Genomic DNA, 9,178 nt, shown 5'->3' with positions numbered 1-9,178 from the left:
AGCTGCCTTACATGATTGAGATTCATATGAGTTTTGTATCACTATTAGTCTATGTGCTACTCTTGTGATGTTATTAAAGTAGTCTATTCCTCCTTCACGGTGTAATGGTGACAGTGTGTGCATCTGTTGCGGTCAAAACCCACCGGCGGGCAGCGACGGGCAACACAGTAGAGCCGGGAACAACTTAGGGCTGCGGCTGGCCCTGGTCCCTCCGAGCGACGGCCCGCAAAGCCTCTGGTACACACGTCCGATGCTGATGCAAGGGCGTGCCACCTGACCTATACCTGGTCAGGAAGGTGATGGAGATGCCTCGCTTAGTTTCATGCATGGCATACACGTAAACATTAAATACGAGCCTCGATCGGCTCTCAGGTTATCCTGTGAATCGGCTCAAGGAGCCGATCCACCCATGATTCGTACGAGGTGCACGAATATATGGTGGTCCTGCTTGATCAAGATAAAGCTAAAACGATCTACGACGATTTAGGGTTTTCACCGCATAATCGGATCATCCTACTCACGATTAGGCCTCGCGGCCACGCACGGTGATCGTAAGCCGATCCTAGACAAGGCCTAAAAACCAACACGAGGTTGATCCCCGGAACATCCTGTCTAGGACTAGCAAACGACACCCTACGTGCCGCTGGATCCTCCAACCCTTTGTAAGGCCTAACTATTGCAGATATTAAACTAATCCTTGAAGAACAAGGAGCAACCGTAACGGATCGGATCTACTAAATAAAGATCAAGCGGGGTGCCGCCCCCACACCTAAGATAGGTGTGGGGGCGGCTAGATATGCAAGGGTTGCACTACGATAGCATATGATACGAAGAACAATGCTAACCCTAACATACCTAAGATAACTACGTTGCTCGCCATCAAAAAGGCTTCAGTACGAGCAACGCGTGAACAACATAAAGCTTGTGCTGCCTAGATCGCAAGATGCGATCTAGGCAGCATGATGCTTACCGGTAGAAACCCTCGAGACGAAGGAGTTGGCGATGCGCCGAGATTGATTTGTGGTTGAACGTTGGTTGTTGTTTATTTCATAAACCCTAGATACATATTTATAGTCCGTAGACTTTCTAACGTGGGAATAATCCCAACCGTGCACGAGGCAAACTCTAACTAACCGACACGTATCCTACTATGTTACAGATACACGGGCCAACTAGCCCAAACTTTGCATATAAAGGCCGATTCACGTATTTCTTCATGTATATTCTTCAACTTCATCTTGATCGCGGCCCACCTCTGACTCGGTCAAATTCTGGTGATAACACATGCCCCCCTGGTTTTGGAATTGGTAATTCCAAAATCACTCTGCTTTTTCTTCGTCGGGTCATGTCGTGGCAGAACCGTCGCAGTATCCTTCATCATGATGCCTTGCCTTCTCAACTTCTCCGCGTGACCTGGCAGTTTTTTTCTTTTCTTTTAGGCACCACTTCCTCGGAAACTGTTGTGGCATTGAATTCCCACTATATCCCCTTTTATTTAACTGCTCCGCACAGTTTACCTCCGCATTAGCACTCCCAAAAGCCCTCCTGCGCCACCATGTCTTCTTCCTCCTCTGCTTCATCGGATCTTTCCACCCAGTCCTCTTCCTCCCGCGAGCGACGCCGGATCCGAACCCGGCGGAAGTCCACGCGGCCAACACCCGCCGCACCATTGAGGCCGGGGAGGAGTCTAGCCATGACTTCTCCATCTGGTCAGAGGACGACAAGTCCCTGACCGACGGGGAGAGCGACCTCCGCTTCCTCGCTAACGGGGAAACGGAGGACGAGAGCGACGATGATCGCTTCTCCTGCGACGACTTCACCTCTCCTGAGGAGGAGGAGGAGGAGACGGAGGAGGAGGAGGAGGAGGACGACACCCCCTCCGACGAGCCGCCGGCCAAGCGGTTCTGCCCCTGGCCGGGGAACCTCAGCGACTTCGACAGCGACGACGACGACGCTGACGAGGAGGATGAGGACAACGAAGGCCCGGTCGGCGGCCACTGGAGCAGCGACGACGAGCCCGCCGGGAGTAGCGCCGACAGTGGCGACGATGGCGATGACGAGGGCAGTGACGGCCCGTAGATAGGACTTATAGCATAGGACCAGTAGTAGTAGATGGGGCAATGTATCCCCTAGTATTTCCTTTTGAGAGCAATCAGCTCCTTATGTAAGAAATCCTGCTTATCAACGAAGAACTTCTCCCAATTTGATTTTGCCGATTCCCTTTGAGCTTAATTTAGCCGATTTCCTCTCATACTGATCTTGCCGATTTGTCCCCTTAGCCAATGCGTAATGAGCCGATAGCAACGCATCGGTCTTTTAAAATTCGCCCTTCAATTCTTCAACTGATGATTTTAAAATCTGGTGGATAATGTAGAGCCTTCAGGAAAGCCTTTGAATTCTTCCAACCAGACCTAATGATCTTCTTCAAACACTCATCATTTTGTGAAGAAGGTTGCGACGAAAGATCAGCCGATGGTACCCCAATCGGCTCCTAAACAGAGCATCTACCAGGCCTGCTGCCCCCCGAGCCTTACTCGAGGCGAGAATGTCAGTGAAGATGTACCCAAACCGATCACTGGACTTGGCGGAGAAACTTGGTGAACAACCGGTAGACCTTGTATACTAGAGTCGATGGCTGCACATCGGCTTCGTTTCTTAGTTTTTTTTTTACTGGCCAATTTTTCTGTCGGCCCCCACTATTTCACTGCAATATTTCACTGCACACATGTTCACTTGCAGATGTTCACATGTTCGTCTGGTTCGGGTGCCCCCCGAGTCGAATCTGTCAGGTAACTGCAGATATCGGCTCTGTAGTTCAGCCAAGGCATTGTATTTGCACGTCGGCTCTGGTAGGACCAATGTTGATTCTTCTTTAACTTACTAGCCGACGTAAAAAACCGCTGCCAAGTAGATTGATGCTGAACACAAGCAGAACATGTGGTGAGGATAATTTTGGCCGATTGCTGAAAATCGGCCTCCATATTGATCGAAACGCTCAATGAAGGTCTTGTAATTTTCCTTCATAGATTTTTTGGGGCCGATCACAAGGACCAGCCTCGCCACGTTTGCTCATTGGCCTGCTCCAGTTACATGGTCAGGCCAGTGGATAAAACCAGCCTAACCCTGCCCTTTGTCACGTCGATGCGCTCGCAGTCGTCCAAATTGATACCTGAGAGTGGTTCTTGGCCTGCTGCTTCCCACGCGTTCATGCCAGCCGTTGAAATTTCGGCTGAGTCATCGGCCTGGACGACCTCTACCTCATCTCCATTCCACTGTATTATGCATTGGTGCATCGTGGAGGGAATGCAACAGTTGGCGTGGATCCAATCTCTTCCTAGCGTAACAAAGATAGGTGCTCTTGCTATCGACGATGAAGAACGTCGTAGGGATAGTTTTCCTTCCTACGGTCAGATCCACGTTCAGGACACCTTGTGCGTCAGATGCTTGGCCATTGAAATCACTCAATGTTACGTTGGTCCTGATCAGATCCGAGCTAGAGCGTCCCAACCGACGTAGCATAGAGTATGGCATAATGTTGACTGCCGCTCCGGTGTCCACCAGCATCTTATTGACAGGCCTCCCGTCGATGTAACCTCGCAAGTACAGGGCCTTCAGATGTCTGTAGCTTCTCTCTCGTGGCTTCTCAAAGACGACCGGCCGTGGGCCGCAGTCAAGTTGTGCCACAGGTGCTTCGTTTAATCCTGGAGCACTAAACTCCGTTGGAAGGATGAAGACCATGTTTGTGCCAGCCGATGTCTCATCATCGGCTTTCTTTTGCCTGGGGCGCCACTCTTTTCTTTGTGGCCGACCTTCTTCGTCCAAGGTTCGCTGAATTTTAGCGGCCAGATCAGGCCGCGCCTTCCTTAACGTGTGCAGGTATAATCTTTCAGCTTCCTCCAACCCACGTAGACGTTGAACCCTTCGTTTTTGGGAACGGCTGAGCCCATCAGGGCACCATCTTGGCCGATGATACTTATCTTCTTCTTCATCATCGTCCTCTAGTTCCTCGAGATCTTCCACCCGAGCGGACTCAGCATGCTTGTTCCGAGGCGGGAGAGGCCCTAGACGCTTGAACACGGACACGTTAGCTGCATCCTTCTTCTTTTGTTTACATTCTGGGCAGTTGCCGATTGTAGGCAATCGGCTCATTCCTGAATCCCAGCAGTGTCTGAAGAAGGGGCAGTCCCAGTGCCTATCCATGTCGTCTTGCTCCCTCGACTTTTCCTTGGCGTGGCGCTCATATCGCTCCTCGTCGCGATCATGCCGACGACGTCTCCTGTCGTCCCTAGCCAGGCGATCCTTTTCATCATCGTCGTTGTATCGCCGGCATTGGTCGTTTTGACCCACATACTTGTTGAGGAGGTGATCAGAGAGAGGTCGCTGATATCTTACGTTCCTCACTTCTCCCTCTGTGATGTAGCGCTTGCCATCGTGGCGGAGCCGATCGCGTGGAGCGGCTTCCTCTGTGTCCTTGCTATGAGAGCAGCTGCCCTCATCTTCGTCCTTACCAGAGTGGTGCCCAGGTCCTACCATGTTGATATTGCACGAGAAATCTGGCTGGCACCCTCCATGGTAAGTATACTCCACCATGTTAACGGCGGGGAAGGGATGTGTGTCGACCTTCATGGCGTACTGGCTGAAAATTAGCCGCCCTTGTTCTATCGCCATTTGGACCTGTTGACGCCACACCCTGCAGTCGTTGGTGGCGTGGGTGAACGTGTTATGCCATTTGCAGTATGGCTTCCCGTTCAGCTCTTGCACTGTGGGGATCTTGTGGCCTTCGGGTAACTTTAGCTGCTTCTCCTTGAGTAAGAGGTCGAAAATCTGCTCAGCTTTGGTCACGTCGAAGTCAAACCCTTTTGGAGGACCTTGTGGCTTAACCCACTTACAGGACACGGGGCTTGCCCCCCGAGTCCATTCAGCCACTGCTACCTCTTGATCTCCCGCAGCACCTTCATCTTCATCTGCCTCAACCAGGACCACCGCACGCTTGAATTTATCCTGGTAAACATCCGGGTGGCGCTGTTCATATGCTGACAGCTTCTGCACCATGTGCGCTAGTGAAGGGTAGTCTGCTTGGGAGGCCACGTCCTTGATCGATGATGAGAGACCCACCACCGCCAACTCGACTGCTTCTTTTTCACTTACGTGAACCGAATAGCATCGGTTCCTAACGGTCCTGAAGCGCTGGACGTATTCTGCCACTGTTTCCCCGCGCTTCTGTCGTACTTGTGCTAGATCGGCAATGCCAGCCTCGGAAGCCTCTGAGTGATACTGCTCGTGGAACTGTTCTTCCAACTGCTTCCAAGTCCGGATTGAGTTTGGTGGTAGCGATGTGTACCACCCGAAAGCCGATCCTGTGAGGGACTGTGCGAAAAACCTCACAGGCAGCTCGTCTGATGCTGAGATCGTGCCCAGCTGTGCCAAATATCGGCTCACATGCTCGATGGAGCTGGAACCATCTGATCCACTGAACTTTGTAAAATCAGGGAGCCGATACTTGGGTGGTAGCGGGATCAATTCGTACTCGTTGGGGTACGGCTTGGAATAGCCGATTGTCCTCCTTTTCGGCATCATGCCGCACTGGTCTTTCAGAATTATACAAATCTGATCCGCGGTGATGGCTGCAGGCGTCGAACTCTGAAGGTTCGCCGGGGTGGCATACTTAGCCAGCCATGCTTGCTTTTCCAGATCTGAGCCAACTGTAGGAGCTAAGCTCTGGAGGTTTGTCGGGGTGGCATACGTAGCTAGCCACGTCTGCTTCTCAAGATCTGCCGCTGACGTTCCTCCTGCTTTCCCAGAAGTCCCTAATGTTGCGGCCTGGTTTGTGAGCGCCCAGTTACCGCAGTATGGCACGTATGTGCACATGTACCCGTGAGGGATCTCCTTAGGCGCCTCATGCAAGAACTGGCAGTCACTAGGGTCACCACCGATCTTGTAGACGATGAATGCCGGTGAATTCGGCACCTCTGGTGCTACCAACGCATATGGCAGCGGCGGACGGGACTGGAGTGGCATCTCTCCCTGGTATGTCCCGAGAGCTGGTCCTGACGGAGAGTATTGACGACTCATGATTTCCTGGATCACTCGAAGAGCAACGCGCTCCAAAGTGTTCACCAGGTTCTCAGAGTGGCGGTGTAGCGAGTGAGCCACCATGTAGTTAATCTCCTGACGAAGGGACCTGGTGCGTTCTTCTGATGGGGCAGACAGGTCTATTCCATCGAGCGCACCTTGAGGGGAGAACCCTTTCCACCTGATGCCATGTGAACGGGTTCTGTGAAACGAGCCGATGAGGTCGGCCTCGAGGATCGTTTTGACCTCGTCATACTTCTTCTTGAGCTCCTCGGTCAGATCCTCGTACGTGACTGGAGTGCCGTCCGCCATCTTAGATGTAGATGGCGATGTGGTTGATGCCGAAGATTGTCCCACCGGGCGTGCTAGAATGTGTTGCGGTCAAAACCCACCGGCGGGCAGCGACGGGCAACACAGTAGAGCCGGGAACAACTTAGGGCTGCGGCTGGCCCTGGTCCCTCCGAGCGACAGCCCGCAAAGCCTCTGGTACACACGTCCGATGCTGATGCAAGGGCGTGCCACCTGACCTATACCTGGTCAGGAAGGTGATGGAGATGCCTCGCTTAGTTTCCTGCATGGCATACACGTAAACATTAAATACGAGCCTCGATCGGCTCTCAGGTTATCCTGTGAATCGGCTCAAGGAGCCGATCCACCCATGATTCGTACGAGGTGCACGAATATATGGTGGTCCTGCTTGATCAAGATAAAGCTAAAACGATCTACGACGATTTAGGGTTTTCACCGCATAATCGGATCATCCTACTCACGATTGGGCCTCGCGGCCATGCACGGTGATCGTAAGCCGGTCCTAGACAAGGCCTAAAAACCAACACGAGGTTGATCCCCAGAACATCCTGTCTAGGACTAGCAAACGACACCCTACGTGCCGCTGGATCCTCCAACCCTTTGTAAGGCCTAACTATTGCAGATATTAAACTAATCCTTGAAGAACAAGGAGCAACCGTAACGGATCGGATCTACTAAATAAAGATCAAGCAGGGTGCCACCCCCACACCTAAGATAGGTGTGGGGGCGGCTAGATATGCAAGGGTTGCACTACGATAGCATATGATACGAAGAACAATGCTAACCCTAACATACCTAAGATAACTAAGTTGCTCGCCATCAAAAAGGCTTCAGTACGAGCAACGCGTGAACAACATAAAGCTTGTGCTGCCTAGATCGCAAGATGCGATCTAGGCAGCATGATGCTTACCGGTAGAAACCCTCGAGACGAAGGAGTTGGCGATGCGCCGAGATTGATTTGTGGTTGAACGTTGGTTGTTGTTTATTTCATAAACCCTAGATACATATTTATAGTCCGTAGACTTTCTAACGTGGGAATAATCCCAACCGTGCACGAGGCAAACTCTAACTAACCGACACGTATCCTACTATGTTACAGATACACGGGCCAACTAGCCCAAACTTTGCATATAAAGGCCGATTCACGTATTTCTTCATGTATATTCTTCAACTTCATCTTGATCGCGGCCCACCTCTGACTCGGTCAAATTCTGGTGATAACAGCATCGTGTAGTACTTGGCGTAGGCTATGATCATAATCTCTTGTAGGTTATGGAGTTAATTATTACTATGATAGTATTGATGTGATTCATTCCCCCTTCATAGTGTAAAGGTGACAGTGTGTATGCTATGTTAGTACTCGGTTTAAATTGCAAAGATCTATTATGCTCTAAAGGTTACTTAAATATGAATGCCGAATGTTGTGGAGCTTGTTAACTCTGGCTTGAGGGAGCTCTTGTAGCCCTACACAACGAATGGTGTTCATTATCAAACAAGAGTATATGTAGCACAAAGGAAGAGGACTTATTTATTTATGTGATCAATGTTGAGAGTGTCCACTAGTGAAAGTATGATCCCTAGGCTTTGTTTCCAAATACTGCAATCATCGCTTGTTTACTGTTTTACTGCATCTTTACTTCCTGCAATATTACTACCATCAACTGCACGCCAGCAAGCACTTTTCTGGCCCCGTTACTACTGCTCATATACATCCATACTACTTGTATTTCACTATCTCTTCGCCGAACTAGTGCACCTATACATCTGACAAGTGTATTAGGTGTGTTGGGGACACAAGAGACTTCTTGTATCGTGATTGCAGGGTTGCTTGAGAGGGATATCTTTGACCTCTTCCTCCCTGAGTTCGATAAACCTTGGGTGATCCACTTAAGGGAAACTTGCTGCTGTTCTACAAACCTCTGCTCTTGGAGGCCCAACACTGTCTACAAGAATAGAAGCACCCGTAGACATCAAGCACTTTTCTGGCGCCGTTTCCGGGGAGGAATGGTAAAAAGCACTCATACTCCGGTCCCAGGTAACTAAGTACTTTTCTGTTGCCATTGTGTGTGTGCTCGAAGCTATTTCCTTTAGATCCTGCAATTGCATCTTTTTGTTTCTTGTTAAACACTAGTAAGGCATAATGGAAAACATCTGTGAGCTTTTTATACTATTTCCTGAGTCAAGACATGAATGGTTTAATGCGAAAATTAAAAAACCTATGGAACCTTATTTGCATGCTAGTAGTAATATTAGTATGAACGCTTTGAACACCATTGTTGATAATAATAATATAGAAAATTCTAAGCTTGGGGAGGTCGGTTTTGATGAAAATGATCTCTTTAGCCCTCCGGGTATTGAGGAGAAAGTTTATGTTGATTATGATATGCCTCCCATATATGATGATTATAATGATAGTGGTCTTCTGGTGCCGCCTACTATGGAGGATAAAGTTTATTATGATGATACTATACCTCCTATATTTGATGATGTACCTCCTATATTTGATGATGAGAATAATAATGATAGCTACTTTGTTGAATTTGCTCCCACTACAACTAATAAAATTGATTATGATTATGTTGGGAGTAGTAATAATTTTATGCATATAGCTCATGATAAGAATGCTTTATGTGATACTTATATTGTTGAGTTTGTTCATGATGCCACTGAAAGTTATTATGAGAGAGGAAAATATGGTTGTAGAAATTTTCATGTTACTAAAACACCTCTCTATATGCTGAAATTTTTGAAGTTACACTTGTTTTATCTTCCTATGCTTGTTGCATTATGCTTCATG

Source organism: Lolium perenne, chromosome 1 (assembly GCF_019359855.2).
Source record: "Lolium perenne isolate Kyuss_39 chromosome 1, Kyuss_2.0, whole genome shotgun sequence".
NCBI classification, from domain to species: domain Eukaryota; kingdom Viridiplantae; phylum Streptophyta; class Magnoliopsida; order Poales; family Poaceae; genus Lolium; species Lolium perenne.
Note: the sequence above shows the minus strand (reverse complement) of the source record.